At 41.3% G+C, this 22,018-nt stretch overlaps 1 long non-coding RNA gene across 6 annotated transcripts in view; it reads right to left on the reverse strand.

Annotated features, from left to right (window-relative positions):
* LOC132252418 (uncharacterized) overlaps positions 1 to 22,018 on the reverse strand; it is a 275,583-nt gene that overhangs the window by 58,711 nt on the left and 194,854 nt on the right. For 5 of the 6 annotated variants that reach the window (XR_009464309.1, XR_009464310.1, XR_009464308.1 and 2 more), the window contains one exon: positions 7,480 to 7,587. This is a non-coding gene — a long non-coding RNA (uncharacterized LOC132252418). Of the gene's footprint in view, positions 1 to 6,510; positions 6,558 to 7,479; positions 7,588 to 22,018 lie in introns of all 6 variants that reach the window. The other variant, XR_009464306.1, reaches the window with a different exon arrangement.

Below are 22,018 nucleotides of genomic sequence, written 5' to 3' on the forward strand. Positions count from 1 at the left end.
ATCTAAAAGCAACAGAGAAAAAATAATCTTGTGGGTGGACCTCCAGACATGGACTTGAGCTCTGGCTTCAGGTCTCAACCCTGCTACAGGCTTTTTGTATAACCTCAGGCAAGTGACTTAGTCTTTCTGATCCTTAATTCCTCACAAATAAAATAGAGGCAAATTAGCATTACTTCCCCTCCTACCTTCTCTCCCTCTCTCTCATGCAAGATAAGAGGTTAATTTTTATTTCCCTTGTGCATTTGTACAGCACCTGGCACAATGTGGGGGTGATCTTGTTGGGACTCAGGATGCTAACATAATACTAATTACAAGTGGGACAGATTTCTTCTCTGCCTCCTGAAGAATTGAAGCCCTGTGTATTTCTGACTGGGCTACACTGGAGAATGGGTAGGGTGACTGTAACTCTCTTAGTTAAAACTATGCAGGGAAAAATGGCTGGCAGGCAAGAGTGCCCCCCAGGAGCTGGGAATCACTTCAAACCAAATCCATGAAAAATACATGTAAAAGTTGATAGTGCCAGTCAGCTTTAACAGCATCCCCTCTATACACCCCTCTGCCATCTTCCTTGTGCACACACATCCGCTCCTCCCAGAAGAGGCAGTGGACACTATCATGCACCTTGGCCCCCACAGGCTCAGGCTTCGGAAGTAAAATAAACCCAAAGCCTAGGTAACAATAACTCTGACAGAGGCTTGAAATGTGTGCTAGCAACAATTCTTGGGGGGACCCAGGGACCTCAGCTATAGAAGTCTGAGGTCAGGGGCGCCAGAGGGAATCATAATAGTAAAAAATCTTCAGTTTGAAGCCTTTGTGAGAGTTTAAATAGGAAACCCACCCAATTCCCTCCCCAAGGTAAAGTCGGGTTTCTGGCTAGAATGCCGAGGGAGAAGAAAAGTGCAGAAAATTCAGTGAGGTCAAAATGTCAGCTCTCTTTGGCTTTGTTCTTCTTGCTTTAAGTTCTCCAAACAGTCAGTGATCAATATTTGCTCTAATACCCAGTCCCAAATGGGTGAGTTAAGGATGGAGTTTCATTAACTGAATCCCTCTGTGTGCATGTGTGTTTATCTGTTCAGAACAGATCTTTGAAGCCAAGAGATTTTGATGGTTGGGGTTATTTTTTTTTTTTTTTTTTGGACCAGGCAGCTTCATGATGCATACAGCACAGGGAATGACATTCCCAATTATCACCATAAGCAATCACATTAAGCTAGAGAGAACCGTTTCCCAATCCTGTGCTTTCACCTGATCTTTGACAACCCGGCATAAATAGTGGCAGAGATGATCAGGGACTGCTTCAAGGTTCAGAGGGGAAAAAGCCTGGGACAGTGCACTTGATCAATGTCACTGGTAGTGTCAAGAGATGGTCATTATTGCCCTGTAGATTTATTGCTTAGGTCAAAGCAAATTACTTTCTTTTTTTCTCCAGCTTTGCCTCGCTATGCTTTTAATCTTTCCCCTTCTTTCATTCTACTTCCCTACTCACTAGTTTGCAGCCTCTGATTGTGAACCCTCACAGCAAGGAGGTGTTTGGTAGTGAGGTTTACAGGCAGATTGATAATTTTGCCAAAATTATCAATCTAAAAACAGAATCAGGACAGATCTACCGGTGTAGGAAAGACTAGAATCATTCCCCCATGCTCAAAAATGAATAAAATAAATAAAGGTAGTAATTCAGTAGTGTTTGCTTTGATGATGCTAGTTCAGTAGCACAATTATGAGCAGAGGTTTCATGTGATAAACCTACATCTGACATGACATGCCTTTCATGAAAATAGTATTACAGAGCACCCTACAGAAATGCATAATAAGACAAAGACAGTTTTCAGAACTGCAGTCTGCATGGAAACACAAACAAAATATACATAACCAAAGCACATCTTCAGAAGCGCTTCAGAAGAAGAGAGCGCACAGAGCTAATGGCTTAAGTGCCAGTCATCACTTTGTGAAATCCTTCTGGTACTGCTGCTTTACAAAATTCAAACCAGAGGAAAAGTCTTTCTTGTTTTTACATTCAAAGCAACAAATCCCTCCCTTGCACCCTTTAATATTGTAAATATACATGTAAGCATTCAAGAAGAAGGATAATCTGGAGAGCATTACAATGCTGAAAAAGGAGAGCATTTCAAAACAAAGATATGCTTTGTTAAAGCTGTGGGAACGCGCTACATAAAACCATGCTCAAGTGCGGTTTTCTAAATTATCTTTCATCTCCATTTTGCCCGATTCCCTTTGAAAATTTTGCAAGCGAGTTTTCTTCACTCAAGGAACCGAGGGACTTGCAATCATAGGCCAGTTGGGCTCTCTGTATTTCCATCTGCAATCCTCCCATGCAGAGGCATAACAGGGCAGTTCTGCAGTCTGAGTAGTGGTAGTGCATGGGGCAGCAGCACTGTCTGCACTGGTCCAGTGGTGGTGGTGGGCCAACAGCTCCGTTTTCTGTTCCTCTTGGCCACGTCACTCCTCCCCTGCAAATACCTTAGATGTTTGATTTAATACCCTCTTCTCTGAGGGAATGGCAATCCTGCCAATTCTGTAGACCTTGGCAAGAGGGACAATTGTTCCTTAGACAAACTAAACTAAATATCTGTTCTATGGCTGCATTTTGTAAAGACGATCCTTTAATGTGTGCACACCTTAAAAGAATGCAAAAATATCTACCATGCCTTGTAGATGTAGTAAGGGTTCCAGGCACGGTCCACCAGATCCAGGGGTTGGACAAGGGTATCCATAGTCCTGACTTTGCCAGTGATTGATGCAGAAATTCTCAATAGCTTTGACTTCATCAGAAAGGTGCAATATTGGCTAGATTGCAAAGAGCAGAAGAGAAGAGAAATGTCTCAGGACTGTTCCCATCTGCCAAAGAACTCAGACCTGCACCCTGAAATGTGACTGGTTGAAAAATCAGCTCTTAATTTTGCAGCCCATCCAAGCTTGTAAAGCTTTTCAATAAGGGACAGATGAGCCTCCAAAACCTTCATGAGCTTTATATGATCCTCCATAAACTTTAAACCTTCTGAAGTTTACCCCTACTAATAGTGTAAAGGAAAGATCAACTTTTCAGGATCCTGACTGATGCTGGGAGGCCTCTGTTCTCCTGAACAATTTTAAATCACAAAGTTTACAAACTAATATATTTGCCTCTAAGCAAATAGCTACCACAAAATTAAGCAGTCATGACTTGTGCTACTGGATTATAAGCAGAGGTATGTATTTAGAGGTGAGAGCCCTTTGGTGTGTACCCACAATTATTTTTTTCATAGGCTCATACATTTAAATGTATGTTTTATGGATACAAACAATCCTCAGGAAAGAGTCTGTACTTCAACCTGACTGAAATTAAATCCCCAACTTCCCTGAGAGCTGTCATGAGGAATAGGACCATGAGGAAGGAATAGCACCCTAAGACTAGGTACAGACATTCAAAAAGCCTGAGGTGGAATCAATCAAGCCTTTGAGGGTTTCTTTAAGCTGCATCGATTGGATTGGGAGTGAACAGAACATACATTTGCCTGGGGAGGGAGGGTGGCATGCAAATAGATGCCTGCTCTGCCAGGCTAGAAGGTGGGGGGTGGTCCCACATGCTTCCCAGTATGCCAGCCAAAAAGAGACCACCCCTGATTCACTGCCAGGCTTACACCCCAATCCTCTGCTGTTACTGTTGACCCTCCCCTGTGCCCAGCTCTAGACTTCCAGGAGACCTCCAGATTGGTCACAATGGCATGCCACCCCCCCCACCCCACGGTAAAACGTAAATATTTAATGCATGGAATTCATGTTTAAAACTTTTGATTTAGATTTCCAAAATTTGGTCCTTTGTAAGGATAATAGGGGTCTACATTCCACTTTCAAAATGCCCCAAAGTTTGAAATGTTTGGACGTGGGAATTTTGGGTCACTGAAGATTCATCCCACAATACCTTATGTGCATGGAGCAGGCCAAATCATCAGCTAGTGTAAATTAGCCTACATGATTAACACTTTGGGACAGATTTTGGCTCCAGGTTTCAGCTTTTCTGAAGTGTAACAAAAGTGAAACGTGAAAGCATAAAAATTAGATTCATTCAAAACATGTGAGTGAAAGGTAAATTGGCTTGAAACAAAGATCTAAACATGGAAACTTCCACAATGTCCCTGCTGGTGTCTGCGAATAATGTTACGCGGTTTCTAATGTTATGCATGTATTCTATTCTATAGGCAGGTTGACTCCGTTGCTAAATGCAAAATGCTAATTCTCAGGCACTTATATGTTGACAATCACAAAACTACAAAAAGCTCAGTAGGAATTCTCAGCTACTCTAATATATGGTAAAATATGATTGAGTTATTTAAATTGCACAGGAGGATAGAGAGCAATAAAATCGGCTTGTAACTAAACTGTATAATGAAGTCCACGGAGGTTGGGGTGGAGGTTTAGAAAACTATTTACATTTTTTTTTAAAGAGAATTAATTAGGAAGCTAAGGCCTTCATTCTCTCTGGCAATGGCTTCCAGTTATTCAAGCAAATGTGATGTATTATACTTAATAAGTGTCAATTTTCTGTGCATCTCAATGGACGGGGACAGAAATAGAACTTATTTTTAGATTGTTTTATTTACAAGTAAAAGCAGGAAAATAATTAGAAAGAATACAATTAAAGTTCCTAAGTAAACTAGCACCTATTATAAATGTGCTAGGACAGGAAAATGTTCTGGTCACTGCAACAATACACTAAGTGAGGTATAAATTTGCTATGAATAAATTTTGTCTGGATGTAAGGAAAGGTTTCTAATCATCAGAGGAGTGAAACTCTGTGACAGCCTTCTAATAGGAGCCGAGACACTAGATGGTTTTAAGATGGAGCTGATAAGTAAATTCATAAATAATAATGTATTATATGGTCAGCTGAGACAGCAGGAAGCTAGACTTGACCTAGGTGGTCCTCTCCAGTTGTGTGATCCTAAGTTTTTGTGACACTATTGGCCAGATTCTCAAAACCTTACGACACAAATTGGGTGTCAATTAGCACAACTGGTACAGAAGTTGGTACAGAAGTTAGACAAGCTTTTAAGCACAGACTGGAGATCTATACATGTGATCCAGTAAAAGGTACCTTCAAATGACCCTTACCTCTTACACGTTTCCTGGACCATCGCAGTCCATAGCATACACACGGGGAGGGGGCAGTGTGCAGGACACCAGCCCCAGGACTGACTTACATAAGGGGTGTGCAAAAATAGCAGTCAACGTCACCGCTTTCCCAACCACTGCTAGCAGCCCAGCTGCAGCCACTGCCCCATGCACCATCACCACCCCACACGCAGAACTGCCCAGCTATGCCACTGATCATGGTTACAAAACAATCCAATTCCTTTGCAGAGAGAGTAACTCTTTAATAAAATTATTTTAAAATGACACATTTGAAACCACAAGCCTTCAATTTAGAGCCAGATAGAAGGAAACAACCCCTGCTTGGAGGTTCATCCAAAACATAACTTAAGATGTACCCAAGTGGCTACATTTGGACTGGGATGTTGAAAGCTCCCCCGGTGGATGTGAAAAGTTGGGTTTGGCCAATCACAAAAAGATATGCTCTTTGGTAAGGAAAAGGCAGTGGGGACCTGCATTTGGGTTTGGGTTGGACCGTTTTACAGATATACCTGTTGATGCTTTATATTCAGTGGGCCAAATCTGTTAATATAAATTTGGTGCAACTATATATGACCAGTGGAGAAAGAACCTTGTAATTTCTTTTGTCCTGATCCAGGTACCAGGCATGATCTTGTTTTGGATTGCAGGAACTACACCAAGCTCTACATACAACCTGCTCAAGGCAGGGAAAGGGCAGCATGAAAGCTAGTAGAGCTGCAGTCCTTGTCCCCTTGCAGGATGGTGGAACAGACAGTCCAGCACGCGTTCCCTGGGGGCGCCTATGCACCAGCAGTGAGGCTGCTTCGAAATACTGTAATTACAGTGCATCAGAGCACACCCGATTAATCGAGTTTTCTGGAGCGTCATAATTACCCCACTCCAACAGACTCCAGCATCTCGTGTACCAGAGCCCCCATGCTTCAAAATGGTGGTGGGGACACTTCAAAGCTGGTTCGATGAGCTTCAGTTTAAAGCACCACCACTGCCATTTTGAAGTGCAGGGACGCCGATACACGAGACACTCCAGGCACTTTAATTAAAGCGGTTCTCAGAGCTGCTCAAATTAAAGTGCCCCCCCCACCTCCTCCCGGAGCATGTGTATAAACGCCCTGGGAGCCCACGAGACATAGCTGCCGCCAGATTCTTCTAAAACCTTATTCTGCTACGTGGCCCCTCCTAACTACCTTCCAATACTCACGCTATGGCCTTTACTATTAAGTTTCTCAGCCCATCCAAAGTACTTTCAGGTGACTCCATTAGGCAAGCATCATTAAATAGCACTTTAATTACTAATCTGATTAAGACAGCAGCACGTCTAGCTTTCAAGCCAGAGAATTGTAAATAAAAAGTGAAGAAACACTTAGCATTGACAATACTTACAGCTTCTTGCTTTCTCAGCCCATTAATCACCTTCTCAGGTCAGGGAGCTTAGAAACAATTTTGCAAAACCATAACTTTAGTAACGCTTCACAGAAACAAAAACAGGAAACCCAAAAACCAGCCGCTTCTTTTTTAAAATGCATAGGTGTGCCATTAGCTAGCCTTCAGAAATGGTTTGGAATTCATTTCTAAGCCAGGAACTGTAACAATACATCTTATTATTAAATGTGAAACACAGGGATTCGACTGCCAAATAAATCTCCAGCAGTACAAAGTCCTCCAGGACTGTCTTCTGTTCCATTTCTGAGGGGTTTTTTTTCATTGCAAGGCAGCCTGAGGCCCAATTCCTGCAGTAACTTTGCCCACCTCCAAAGCCTCTCTTCTCCACCTCCTCCCCTTCTTCTCCTATCGTTCAGTTATTTGTTAAATCATTTTTGTCAAGATAATTGGACTTTCCAGAGCTTGATGCACAGATTTAGGGTTAAAGGGACATATTTACTTTCTCACATAAAGCCAGTGAATCAATTTCCCCTTGGCTGGCTTCCTTTAATAAAATATTTTTCTCTCTTCTTTCTTAAATGCTCATAAATACCTCTTTGCCGGCCCAAGTTACTAACCCTTTGTGCCTCTCTGCAGCACCTTTGTGAATGATGAAATGAATGCACTAAACTCATGAAGCTCAGAAAAATGAATTATGTGTTTCAACAATTTTGTCTGTAGCTACCCTCCAATTTTGCCTTTTGCCCAGCATACCTATTCCCTCCTTCTACCCCACTCTTCCCTCTGCCCAGAGCATTTTCCAGTGGAGATGGAAAAAAACCAAAAGCAATGGCTTTTACACCGAACACAGACACATATCTGCTAAAGAGAAGCAGATTTTTTTTCTGCTTCTAAGCTATGGGGAAGTTTATGAATCAATGTTATCAGAACTGTGTGGATATACGGAGAAGCAAAACATTTCTATTATACCTGTTGAGATGCAGAATGTCCTGGCAAAAAGATAGGGGATGGATTAAATAGACATCTTCCATCTGTAAATATCTTCGCCCTCAAAATAGTCCCTTTTTCATTTCAGAACTGTAATGAAAAAAAGCATGTTTATCTATGGCTTGGAGATTACAGCTGTTTAATAATGGTCAATTCATTTAACATTAATTTCACATGATGACCTGAAATATATTTCTCAAATGACGAAACTTTCCCAAGACTGAAATTTTCTAAGCCGTGAGAAACTGGATTTGGAGGTTCGCTGTTCAGATGCCCATGTACTAAGCAAGCCCATGCACATCCTTTGCACCTGCAAGCTCCTGGGGTTCATTTTAAAGGTGTGCACTTGGCATACAGATGAGGTAATTGAATATGAAGCAACCCACGTGTTCACATAGTCATCCAGTCTGCATGCATAAATAAAGGGTGTTTCAGCCACAATGTGGTTATATCTTCTTAGACAATTTTTTTTCTAAAAATGGGAACACGCATGCACTTGCACAGACCTGACTTGAACTTGCACAGAGGATATAACTATGTTACAAACCACAGTAAGAGCCTTGCCTCATTAGCTCTCACTACATCCATGTACACACTTCAGAGGTCCCTGGTTCAATATGCACAGTTCTGCACACGTGCATGCAGGTCTGACACGCATAATCATAGCTGTCTTTGAATATGTTTAAGTCAAGCTAGTCCACTAGTATGTCTGAAAATTTGGCCCATGTGCCTGAAACACAACAATTGCATATTGAACCTCAAGAAGTCAAGTTCTTCACTGGAAACTGATATTAATTCATGTAAAAGCCAATATATTTTTCTTCCTTTGCTTAATGGTAATGAGCAATTAATGTTGATGTAGCTCTTTGAAAATGTAAAGCACTAATATCAGTATTTATTACAGATGAATACTGTAATTAGAGGTACCTTACTACATTCACCTGTGCTTCACAGATTAACCATGAAGGTCAGCTGATGATAGCAAGGCTTTCTCTGTCAATTATCTGTTGGATATCTTTATTTTTGCAAAGATTTGGCACCTTTTTCACGTGCATCTCCTCACATAGCTATAGCAGTAGTCATCTGATTCAAGAAAATTCTCCTTTCGCAATGAACAGAAGAGTCCTTTCATATAAAAGCAAGTTATATTCGTTCTGTTCTTTGAGCTGTTCATTTTTTATAAGGTAGTGTCTCCAGTGGCAAATTTTTCCTGAAAGCTTCTCCTTTCCCTTGGCTGGTTGAAAGCTAGTGTTGCAGTAAATTCATTGTTCAGTGTAGACAAGGTACCTAGAAGGTTCACAGCTCTCTCAATTCTCCTTTGGCACAAGGACAATACATTTATGGTAGTTCTCTCTACTCCTCTGGTATAACACTGTGTTCAGCTAAGGAGTCTGCTTGAAGTTGCTACTGCCTGGCTGCCTTGTGATATCCATAACTGTCTTTTTCTTTTGTAATTGTTCAACTATTAGGCTTATTATGTAGCTATAGAATGCAAGATATTCCTGGGTCTGAGTCTTCCTATGATCGAAGCAAAGCAGAAATATAAGATTTTCCTAAAGTGTCTTCCCTGGGGCATCATTGTCTTTTCAGACACTGATACCATGCCTAACCCAAATATTTGCAGCATCTGTTGAGGTTTTCAGGAGGAAGAATGCTACTTAAGCTTTGTAAAATAACTTCTATTGTATTAGTTCTTCACCATTTTTATTTTGAAGATCCATAACATAAATGACTGGTGCCTCCTGAATCTGGGGGGGCACCCGCAAAAGCCACCGATGGTGGTGGCTCTGTTGGGGGGGCACGAGCCCCACCAATAGCATCAGTGTCGGCCATCAGGGGAGGCACCGGCCTCATCAGGGGGGCACATGCACTCCCGTGCACCCCCTACCAGTCACCTATGATCCACACTAGGGACCTACCTAAATCATGGCAAGATGAAGGGATTTTTGTGGGTCACTCACAGCATGCAGAGCCAATTTCGCGATGCCCCCCAACCCGATGACTGACCAAGAGGCTCATCTTCAGACTTCAGCATTACTGCAGTGTTGCATCTGGCTTCTTAAAAGATGGCATGGAAACCCTTTTGCTTTCCTGACTAGTTACTTTACCAAGTTGCTAGCTCAGCCTCTCAGTAGCTCTTTCTCTCGAACCACGTGCTCTATGGTACGTGGTTTATTCTCTCAATAAATGCTGTATTCTCTCAAACTACATGCTGTACGTGCTGTATGGTTGCAGGGATTGCTGCACTTTCTTTGTATTCTGGTAAGCTTTTATGGGGTGGGGAGGGGAGAGGGGCAGAATTCCACACAAAATCATGGGAAATGGCATTTTTTGCAGTTTCTGTGAAAATCATGAAACTGAGATTTAAGTAGGTCCCTATCCATAATACAGATTGTTGGATAGATAGTCTGGAGGGACATTTAATGAGATGTACCAGAAATCAGATTAAAATACAAATGGGAATGGCAGGTTTAAACAGAAAAGCCCTGGCTAAACAAATTGGAAATAACCCTGTAGAACAATTTAGGGAATCTGAAAACAGCAAAAAAAAATATAGATATCATTCATATAACTTTATAATTTATTGTCAACCATCCTTCTTGATGGGAAGGGTGGCATATAAATTGAATAAATGGATAAATATACAAATTCCTCACAATGAATCCCTGCATCAGGGACCAAAGAGCAAAATGGTCCTAATCACAGCAGGACATAATTGATAGAAAATGCTCAAAGAATCACTGTAAACCTTGACCCAAGTTGTATCACTGAAAATACCATCCATCTACAGTGTCAACTCTTATGGTTCAGGGTAGGTGTTAATTACTTTTATTAAAACACCTCTATGGGAGAAAAAAGGAACAAATAATTTTAAGGTTGTTAAACAAGTCAATAACCAAAAAAGGAAAATTCTAAATTAATGAACACCAAGTCACTAATTCTATTCTATTCTATTACAGACCTTTTCACTTTCAAAGACTATAATTGAAAGGTAAAAAAACTACATTATTAGGAAGGAATTGTAAGTCTGTCATAGCCCTAGAGGTAAGTACATGAACAGGTTCATACTGCTAATTATCACTCAGAAGAAACAGGAATAAAATATAATTTAGGATAAAAAGCATCCATGCTATCGGGTATCCAGGTTGTAGCCGTACTAGTCTAGAGACAAAATAAACCAAACTTGTGGCAGAGGTGATATCTTTTATTAGACCAAAAATATATATATACATTTGCAAATATCTAGTTGGTCTAATAGAAGATATCACTTCTGCCACAAGTTTTGATTCCTGCATGCTATCAAGCAGTCTTTTCTTTTCCAAACTAATTACATGTCCCTAGTATGTCTCATTACAGTAATTCCTCATGTATTTCTCTAGGGGCTCTCTTCATCCCTTGGAGTTTATGGTCTCATATGCAAGAATTTATACAGAATTTTAAAAAGTAATGATTTTTATTTTCAGAAAAGCCTAAACAGTACACACAAATATATGGAAATTGGCCCACTGATATTTTCAACTGTTAAAAGCTGAAATGCTTGTATGCTTCCTATGATTGCATGCGATATGACTGTTAATACAACCCAGTGGGAGCATCTACACATGCAATTAGTGCACATGAATAAACTCTGGAGCTTATTGCTCAAGAGTTTTTTGCTCCCAGGTGCACTGTTTGAACATGCACCCAGGAACAATGAACTCTGAAGCAATTTGCTCCAGAGTTTATTTATGTGTAGCATGTGGAGCATGTGTAGCATTGGTCAGAGCATCCCCCAATGGCAGGGAGCTCCAGACGTCAGCCTGCCAGCCCAGGGCTGCTCTGACTAGGCTTAAGGCATTGCAGAGAAGCTGGCTGGAGCACGAGAGTGCTTCAGTGTGGAGATAGCCAGCAGCAGCAGGGGAGGAGTAGAGAGAACACCCAGAGAGCCAGGCCAGTGTCTACACATGCAATGCTGTGCATGAAAAAACTCTGCAGCAGGGTAGTACTTACATTTACAAGTACTACCCTGCTGTGGGGTTTATTAGTTTTCTGAACCTTAATAGGGGTGCACGTGTAGATGAGGGCACCTATATACATGCTGCAATGCTGCTCCAACAGGCCATAATTACAGAGCAGTGGAGTAAACTCAATTAATTGAGTCTGCCAGAGTGTGGTAATTACTGCACTCCAGCAGACTCCAGCATCACAGGCATCAGTGTCCCCACGCTGAAAAACGATGGCAGGGGTACTTTAACTAAAGTTTGTTCAACAAGCTTTAGTTAAAGTGCCCCCACCACCATTTTTCAGCGCAGGGACGCTGATACATGTGATGCTTCAGGTACTTTAATTAAAGCGGCTCCTCTTGGAGCCGCTCTAATTAAGCTGCTCCCCACCCCAATCCCTGATCACGTGTATAAACTCCCTGAGATGTTTACTATGGAGCTAATTAGTCAGCTCTGCAGTAAACTTCTCATGTAGATGTGCCTAGTATGTCATTGGCTTGGGGGTTTGGGGCTTGGGTTTTTTTTGTAGTAAGACCATACTGTTGACTCTTATTTAGTTTGCCATACATTATAACCCCTAGGTTCCTTGCTGCAATACTACAGCCTAGCCCGTTATTCCCCAATTTGTACTTGCACATTTGATTGTTCCATGCATAATGCAGTGCCTTATGCTTGTCCTTATTGAATTTCATTCAATTTATTTAAAATCATTTCTCCAATTCATCAAGGTAATTTTTTTAATCCACATCCTATCCTCCAAAGCATATGCTTCCTCACCCACCCAGGGTAATTCACACATGAAAAAGTGACTTGAAAATATTTATTTCTAGGATGTAAGACTACATTTTAAACCCCATTCTTTGTATTTTGCATGCTCAGTTTTGCAGGGAGCATTCTCTCCTTTGTCATGAACACTAGTACCAATTGAACATTTCTCTACCCCCCGCCTTTATTTTTGATAGAAAAAATATTTTAAGTTTAAAAGATAGCAGAGGAAAAGTCTGCTTTCATCAACAATTTTAGAGATATTATTTTTAAAAAACCCACCAAAAAACCCTTTGAAATGCATTTTTTTTACAAGAATATAAGAAATAATTTGTTTAAATGTTTTTACAAAAGACATTTCAGTCTGCTCTATTTACTATCTTTTTAACTATTTGACTGTAGTTCTTTGAGTCTTCAGGAATCAAAAATACAAAGTAGATGATCAGGGCCTGAGAAAAACCAAGGCCTTGAATTAGCAGAGTTTGTGCTGGACTTGAAGCACATGAGAAACCCCTCATTGACGTCAGAGACAGCACTTGCGTGTTTAAATTAACAAACAGATGTAAACACTTTGCTTAAGCAAGCTTTATGCCCAATTTCACTACACACTATTTTCTTAACAGAGACTGTCCAGGGACTTCATGAATTAATCTCTTTTTAATGCCTATAGGTTTTTTTTAGATAGACTTTATGAGGCATATTGTTGTTCACTTGAAAACAATTCAAGGCAAACACTGTTTAGATTGGTGAGATCATAGGAACACAAACAAGTGCTATTTAAGTGGATTACTTTGTAACAGACTGTACAAAATGCAACATATATGCTAGTTTTAGAAATTAGTTTTAAAGGAACTTAATGAAATAATGGTGTAATCAAATGATTTAATAAAAAGAGTCATTTGCATAAAGGTTGGTTTGCATAATTTCATGCTTACTGGCTATATTTTTATACAAAAAAAAAATCACTTTAAGGAGAAGGGTCTTTGTTAGCAAGCGCTAGTGAAGAGCAATCCATGAATTTGGAGCAGAACATTTATTTAAGAAGGTGTTTCTGGATTATATCCTCTTTTAATTTAAAAGGCAAGATGCATTGCAAGGTGGAAGAAAAATTCCAGTTTAATTCATGTTCTATAACTGGACAATATACCAGTGTGTATAACTGGACTAATTTGTTTGGATTACAAACTGGAAGTCAAGCTTCACTTGGTCTAACTTTATGCTATAACAATAGGACCTTTTTATTCAATAGAGACTGTATTTAGAAAGAGATTTGTACCGAAGCTGTTTGATTCAATCCAGCTCTCTTGATATACAAACATTTGTTGTTTTTTTAATGACAATGTCTACAGAAACAATCAAAAGCACAAAAACGTTCTTATCATCAGAAACAGAAACGCAGATGAAATGCATTAAACCCAATACTTGTTGCAAAATCTACTAGAGCAAAGATATTTTTTGTTGCAGAAAAAGTCAAGATTTTTTTCATCTGAAATTTTTCAATGCAAATTAGGAGAGAATTCCAAATGTAGTTGAACAAAAAAGGGGAATAAAAAAACCTAAAATGTAAATGCAATGTATAAGCTTCAGTGAGTGATTCCTACTCAGATTTAAGAAAATCTCAGTGAACAAATGATTATTATTAAATACTGCAGTGTGACATTTTGATTCCATGCACACACGTAATTTTAGGGCTAAATCCTGACATTTGATTAACAGAGAGGGATCCCTGTGCAGAAGCTCCTTGCCTTGCAGGATTGAAGTATTGGGGTTTGTTTGCCAAAACCAAGCCCCTGGATACAACATTACATCCCTTTTAATGTCTCCTCTCACCATAATAAACTGGCTCTGAAACTGCAGCAAAGGAGCCACTGGCCAAAAGTGCTGCTGTGCATCTGAAGTGCAGCAACATTTATACTATGATTAAAAATAATCTTAAGAACAAATGATGGAAATATCATCTATATTTAAAAGCTAGCGTTCCTACTTAAACAGTTTGGAGTATTCTTCTAGATCTGCCCATTTGCAAGACATTAAATTAATGATGTGCTAATGGGAATATGAAAAATATTATTTATTCGAGCTTGCTGTTAAGCATTAAGTGATTTCAGCAGATAAAATCCACGGGTTGAATCTTCATTTGAATAATGTATCTCACAGCTTGGCAATCTAACGATAACAACAAAAGCTATATTTTCTTTGTAAAGTAAAATGTTAGCAGAAAAAGAATGCTGAATTATTTTCTCTGATGTGTGAAATAAGTAACTATGTCTTGTTCAGACAAACCTTTCCTGAGCATTCTGTCATTACTGTATTACCTCCCATGCTAGCATCTGAAATCTTTCTATTGTGCCTTGAATTTTTTTTCAAGTTATCAATTATTTTCTCAACCATTGAGTGAGTTTCACTCTAAGACAGTCAGTCGCTAGTTAGCAGCAGGTTTGTTCACACACCAAGGAAAAGGTGGGAGATAAAACAGTACCTTCTTCACTTGTACAATGGACCCAATACCATCTAATGATTTGCTTGCCTATACATGCAGTTCTCCAGTTCACCATGCAGTTCTCCAAAGTGACCCCTTTTCATGGCCATGCAGCTAGGATGGGGCAGGGAGCAGTATTTGGGAACAGGACTTGGAGGTGAGGCCAGGATCATGGAGTGGGAACACAGCACAGGGCCAAGGAGAGACACGATCTCCTGCCTGCACAGCCCTGCAATGGGTGTAGGTTATGCAGACAGGGGTGGGCGGGGAGTGGATCGTAGCCCTGCCCTAGGCCCCCAGCCCTGAGCTGCCACATTCCCAAGATCCAAGACATCACTCTGGATGCAGCTCCCTGCCCACTGGTAGCCCCATACTGTCCACCTGCCTGCACAGGTCCAGGCCAGTCTCCAGGGAGACCCTGCGATTGCAGGGCAGTGACAGTGCAGAGCCAGGGTCCAGGGCAAAGCCACGATCTGCTCCCCGCATGCCCCTGCCCACAGAACTGGCACCTATCGCAGGGGCATGCAGAAATTGGAGCATGGGTGTGCCTTTGCCTGGGCCCTGCACTCTCACCACCCCATGATCCCAGGGTCTCCAGGGAGACTGACCAGGACCCATGTGGGCAGGCAGATGGGATGGGGCCACAGGTAGGCGGGGAGCTGCGTCCAAGGCCAGGTCCAGGATCTTGGGGCAGTGACAGAGCTGAAAAATGTGTACTAACTTTAGAGCTGGTTTCCATCCAGCTTTAATTTGTATCAGGGTCTATGCCCCTGTGGCTAAAGCCCTATCAGCTAATAAAACTTGCAGCTGTGGCAGCCCATGGGGCACCCCAGTCACCCCTGCCGCTGGGAGACGCTGGTAGTTTCTATTTACTAGTGCAGGGGGAGCCTGGGATTGTGATCCAGACTTCCCCTGCACTGGAAATAAGGTACGAGGGGAATCTAATTTGCAATCCCACAATGACACCTCCTGCCCTGCCTGTGTGGGATGGCAAGAAGTGCAATTATGTGGACTGTGCATCAGATCCCATTGCACTCTTACCAGCACACTTAAGGTGCACAATTCCATATTAAAATTATTTAAAAATCTAACCCAATACATTAAACAACTTTAGGGGTATGGTGCAAGGGGGAAAAAAGCCATTGACCTCTGAGCTATATGGTTTCACTGGACTGTAAAACCACCAAGGAAACTATTTCAGTTTAGATAATTATAGAAGTTTTGTAAAGTCTTCTGCATATTGATACAACTCATTTGTACGGTATTTGTCAATCTATTAGATTCAAATTGTTTGCCAAGTCAGCATGTAAGCAAAACTACTGTACCCACTAGAGAATTTTCATTTATAATCTTGAGTTCTTATATTTCAAAAGTAGGCTTTGGTAATAAGAGGAAATACCCAGCCAGCTGGCAATCCATGTGGCAGCTAATGACATCCTCACATTTTATCAGGAGAACGTCATGTTCACTGCATAGCGGCATTTTCTCAGCCCTTTTAATAGGCTGCCTAAAAATATGCCATGTTTCCACTTTCTGCTCACTTCAGAGCCCACGACAAAGGGAAGTGTTTGAGGTCTGAAATGGAAGTAAGTGAACGCAAGATAAACATTTTTTTGAAATGTCACCTGAGACTGCAGCACCTCATAGGACATGAGAACGATGGCACTATCAGCATGCACAGGAAGCTGGCATTCAGCACCAAGTGAGAACAGCTTTCTTCTATCAGAAGCTTTGTCCTTTTCTAACATGCATTTGCATTTATGAAGACCCACAGTCTACCGCAAAACTATGAGGCTATTGCCTCTTTTAGAGTAAAACAACATTGGTGAAGGTGTTGATTTACAACAGTTTGGAACCCAGCCCATAATGCACATAAGTTAAGCTCAGGCACTCATTTTGTAAAGACATAACTTAAAAGCTTGCATTCCCCGCTTGGGAATATTGTTATAAAAAAAAACTTATGGGTAGTCTGTGCAACCCTTACACATACAGACAGGCATTCAGTCCCACAGATATTGCCCTTGAAAACTAGAAAATGACTTGTACCAGGGATGGTAAGACCTCTAAAATCTGGTACGGCAACAGCATTTCTTAAGAATGAACCCAAGAGTTTCACAAAAAATACTAACTCCGGAGAGACTAGTGGTCAGTGCACATGTTCCTTTGATAGATTTATTTTTAGATTGGCTATTTAAACCTGAATAAGCAGCCAGTTTGTGCACTGCATCTAAACTTGTAGCTATTAATCATAATAGTGGGTGTGCCCCTTGTTTTTTCATGTACTTTTTAAGTAGTCTAACTGCCATATTTACTCATGCACATTCTCTTTCTTGTCCCTGTTTCCTAGTTTGTTCCCTTTTCTTATCATGCCCACTTTCCTTTCTCTCCATTGCTATGTCACAACCATATAGTCACAGAAAAGTAGGCCTAGAAGACACCTCACAAGGTCTTCTAGTCCAATCTCCTGCTCAGAACAGGATCAGCCTTGACTGAACCATCCCAGACCAGTGTCCATCCAACCTGACCTTGAAAATGTCCAAGGATGGAGATCCCACAACCTCTCTGGGTAGCCTGTTCCAACGCTTACCTTAGGCTTCAACTGGTTTATGACCAGGGATCCTGGTTTTCTGTGCTTAAAAATCACAGATTCTCTGATAAAAAACACAAAATCTTTGACTAAAATGAAATGCAGCTATATATACATACATACATATGTGTGTGTGTGGGTGTGTGTATCAATTGAACACTATGTTTTATTGATATATTTACCTTTTTAAAGCAATTTGGAAGCTTAACAGTGCCTCAATCAGTATAATAAAATACATCCTAAATACCTATACATTTTGGTATTGATTTTGGGCTTTTTATAATGGAAAAATCAGAGCTCCCCCTGCCCCCTTCGTTCACCAGGATGCAGGTCCAGGCCCTTCACTTCCTAATCACAGCCCCCCAGCCACCCACCCTGCCCCCCCAGCCCTGCTGGAGACGGCTCCCAGCTGCCAGGGTTGCAGGGCCAGGGACATGGGTCTGCAGCTCTCTGACCCCCACAGCAGTGCCCCAGCCCTGGCTGCCACCCACGGGAAGTGGTGGCTGCTGCAGGCCAAATGGGCGGCTTTCCTTCCCCCATGGACAGCATGGCTGGAGCTGAGCCTGTGGGTGGGGACGGGGGCATGGGCTGCCTGCTTCAGGCTCAGCATGCTCTGTTGCCAACACGTGGGACCCAGTGCAGCAGGGCAGAGCAGGGTTGGGCAGGGAAGCTCCTTGCCGCAGTGAGCCCTGCATCACCCTGGCGAGGTGCCCCCTGCCCACCCAGCAACAGCAGGGGGGGCGGCATGGAGTTGTGCCCCTCACTGCTGCTGGGTGGGCAGGGGGCACCTGTTAACTGCTTAACTGTTTTCTTGGTTAAAAGGGAAAATCCACGTTTTTTCCATTTTTCCGTGGGAAATGGAAGACCCGGATCCTTGTTTCCGACTATGATCTCACTTCATCTTCTCCCCTTTCTACCACTAAAGGATTATCAGTACAGCAGGAGCATCACTTCCTTAGTTTTACATGAGATGCATTGGTTGATGCATGCCAGCATGTTGTTTGCCCGGCTGGCCACTGCATTGCACTGCCAGCTCATGTTCACACGGTGGTCAATCATTACTGACTTCCTGCCCCTGGGGTAGGGGGCTGGACTCGATGATCTTCCCAGGTCCCTTCCAGCCCTAATGTCTATGAAATCTATAAAATCCTCTAAGTTAAAAAAAAAAATCAAAACTAAAGACTAAACGTTGGCTAGGCGGCTGATGAAAAAGATAGGGGGATTCTGAGTTTAGCTGTGAAACATGCGGACAGCACTATTGCAGCCCACCGTGGCCTGAAACATAGGGCCTCTGGTTTGTGCTTTAACTTGAGGGGTTTTGCTTCTTTTTTGAAGTGACAAGGTTGCTGGGTGGAGCCATTACTTCAGAAGCTCAGGAAGAGGTGCCAGGCAAAACCTGTTGCTTGCAGGTAACGTTGTATGGTGGTTGCATAGCAACTCACAGCAGGAAGGATTTAAATCCAGCTTCAGCTGCTCAGTTTAGGGGAGCTGAAATTGTGCCTGGAGTTGATATCTGAGGGTACAACTTGAAAGCAGCTCTTTTGTGGAAATGCTATGTGGAGGATACATCTAAAGTATGCTCCTACCCAAAGGAAACCTTAAAGGGACGTGTTGTGTAGCGAATGAAAACCTCAAGTCCCAATGCTGGCTCAGTGATAACGTTTGAGTACAGGTTCAGAATTTCCTAAACTAAACTTTGGCTATCACCAGTTGCCAGGGTAGTGCTTGAAAGCATTTATTTATCTTCTAGTTTACAAGCTTTGGGAACCGAAATGAATATAAAACATCCTTCTGTTTTAGCACAGGGGTGAGACGTGGCGGGCAAAACTGAACCTATATGTTTAGGGCTTTTCCCTGTGTGGACGACCAGAAAGGAAATAACAGTGAGGCATTCATCTCTACAATGCGCATATTTAGGGGATGCCTAAATGCATTAATTGTAAGGGACAAGCAGAGCTAGGACTGATAGAAAAAGCTCTGTCAGAATGATGTTTTGCTGGAAAATATAGTTTCCATAAAATAAACAAAAACTTTCCATTGGAAAAATCTCATTTTCACCCCAAACTTGCAATATCTCATTGGGAAAGTCGCAATAAAATATTTTACACCAGGACATTTCATTTTGTTGAACCAGTCTGAAATGTTTGCCAAAAAAAGGTCAAAAATTAAATGTGTCAACATTGTTCTATTTATTCTGAATTTTTGTTTCACAAAATAACTTCTTTTTGTATCTTCATTGGGGTCAAAAGCAGTATGGGTATGAGGGTAAATCTATCATATAGCTTCACTATACAGCCACTACCAAAAGTTTGGTGCAACAGTTAAAGCAATAAGCTCCTATGTCCTTTTTCCATATCACCAATGATTTGCTGCATGAATTTTAGCAGATCACTAAAGGCAAAAATTTAAATGTTGTTTTTGCAGCTACAGCTATTCAGCAAGTCTGAAAGCTGGCTCCTGTGTTTCTGAAATAGTGGACTCAAAAGAAAGAAAGTTTCAATGGTAAAATAGACAGTATGTATCCTTTTGGAAAAAAGGGATAGTGAAGTACAATTAATACTAGCAAAACATTTTAAAATCCATGCATAAAAATGTTTTATAAATGCAAAATACTATTATTATTTCTATCACATGCATTGGTTTCACTCTGGACCCCAGGCAGCATAAGGTACCTTACCCAATTACCACTGGTAATCAAATGGCATTAACATTTGATAGTATATCTAATTGTCTAGTGCTTGAACAAAACCACCAGACTAAAAGATCGGATAATAACCTCGCTTTGGTTTCTCTGGTGGGGAAAGACCCCTTGATGTGCATCTTTCTTCAAGGAAGTGTAAATGTTTGTCTTGCGTCTGATCCTGCTTCTACTGAAGTCACTGACAAAGATCCACTAGGGGCTACAGCTGCTAGCATTTGCAAGGATGAACCCTATGAATGAAATATTCAAGAATAAGGAGATCAAGCCATACACATTTATTTGCAAAAAAATGTAGTAGTAAGAAGTTTTAAGAGCAAACTAGGAGAAGATAATGAGCAGATGTACTGTTAGAAAAAAAACCAACAAAAACCAGCACTAAAGAACAACCTTTCTCTGAACTCTGTGCAAAAGCCTGAGGTTATACATATAATATTCCAATAAGATTTTAGGAAGATCATTTATTTATGCATGCCCTTAGCATACTTTTCTACTGAAGTCCCAAAGGCAAGCTAGGGACACCTGTAGATTACCAGGTCGGGTTAAACAAGATTGCAGGTAACTGCAGAGGGAAAATAAAAATGAAGGAAACAAAACACAGACTGAAAAGAGCATAGTTATGCTACTGATGGGACACTGCCATGTACAGGAGGGAGCTGACTACATTCAACTATAAAACTGGATATAAATGAGCTGCATTCAAAATTCAGGGTCAAGAAGCTGAAAACTATCAGGGCTATGTAAAGGTGTTACATTTAGATTGACCTAACCCGGGCTGATATAAATATCCAATTGTACAGGCATGTACAGGGCTTAAATCACCCAATGAGGCATGCTTGATCTAAGTTAGTTCACTTGAGCGGGTACACAAACTTAGATCAAGATCAGCTTAACCTGATCAAAGAAAGAGTTAAACTAATCTCCTGAATATCTGTGCATGTTAACAGCATAGCCCTGGGGCTAGGAGAGCCCAGCTGCTCACCCCACCCGTGGGGCTGCCCAATTCCCACCCCCACCAAACCCTGATGGTAAATACTCTGCAATGATGTGTGCTCCAGCGCAACACAAAGAGCAGATACAAGCCATGTAGTAGTGCTTCTCTCCTAATTTGCTTTGTGAGAAACATGGCTATGATATTATAAGAACACAATTAAGAGTATCCTCGGATGGGTCCAGCACAGCATGTGTGTATAGGGTATTGGACGCTTAAAAGGCAAAGAGTCAAAATTGAGAGAGAAAGCTTAGGGGGGACCTAGTTTTGTAGTTCCAAGGTTCCTTGATCATGGCTATGGTCATTCTGCTGCATTGCTATTGTCAATATTGCCTCATTAATAATGAAGCCTTAAAAGGGAAGTGCAGCACGAAGTGCCTCACCTAGGCACTGAGAAGCACAACAAAGGCCATGTTTCCTCAAAAGATTCTCCGATTTCCATTTCTAGCCTCTCTCTAGAGAATAAGCAGAAGGCCTTGAGACTTCACCATCTTTTTATGGACACTTTGCACCTGCGTGACCACAAAGCAATCATAAGGAGTGTGTGATACTCATGGCATCCTAGGCTTCTAGCAGATACAGATCTAGCCAAACTAAGTCTACAACAGCTGCATCACATGCGCTTTACCGTGGAGTTGACTAATTCGCTCCGCCGAAAAGTGTCACTGTGTACACATGCACCAATATTAGGTCACAGTAAATTAATTTAACTCCACTGTAGTTAATTAATTAGTACTGTCAGAGGCAGTACTATCTTATGGCATGTCTCTAGTGGGTTATGGAATAGAGAAAATCCCATACAATTTACTGATTCGTTTTGGTGCACTGGCTGGGGGAGTGGTTAACTGATTGCACGATTTCACGATGATTACACACTTAATTTATACAACACAATTTTATTTTAAAACTCTTTGCTACGTATATAACACTGCTTAGCTTTAAGAAACACCACAAACATTAAAAACACAATAATTACATATATCAGAAACAATGCTCCAAATGCACTTCTTTCCCAAAC

The sequence above is a fragment of the Alligator mississippiensis genome, chromosome 9, assembly GCF_030867095.1.
Source record: "Alligator mississippiensis isolate rAllMis1 chromosome 9, rAllMis1, whole genome shotgun sequence".
NCBI classification, from domain to species: domain Eukaryota; kingdom Metazoa; phylum Chordata; order Crocodylia; family Alligatoridae; genus Alligator; species Alligator mississippiensis.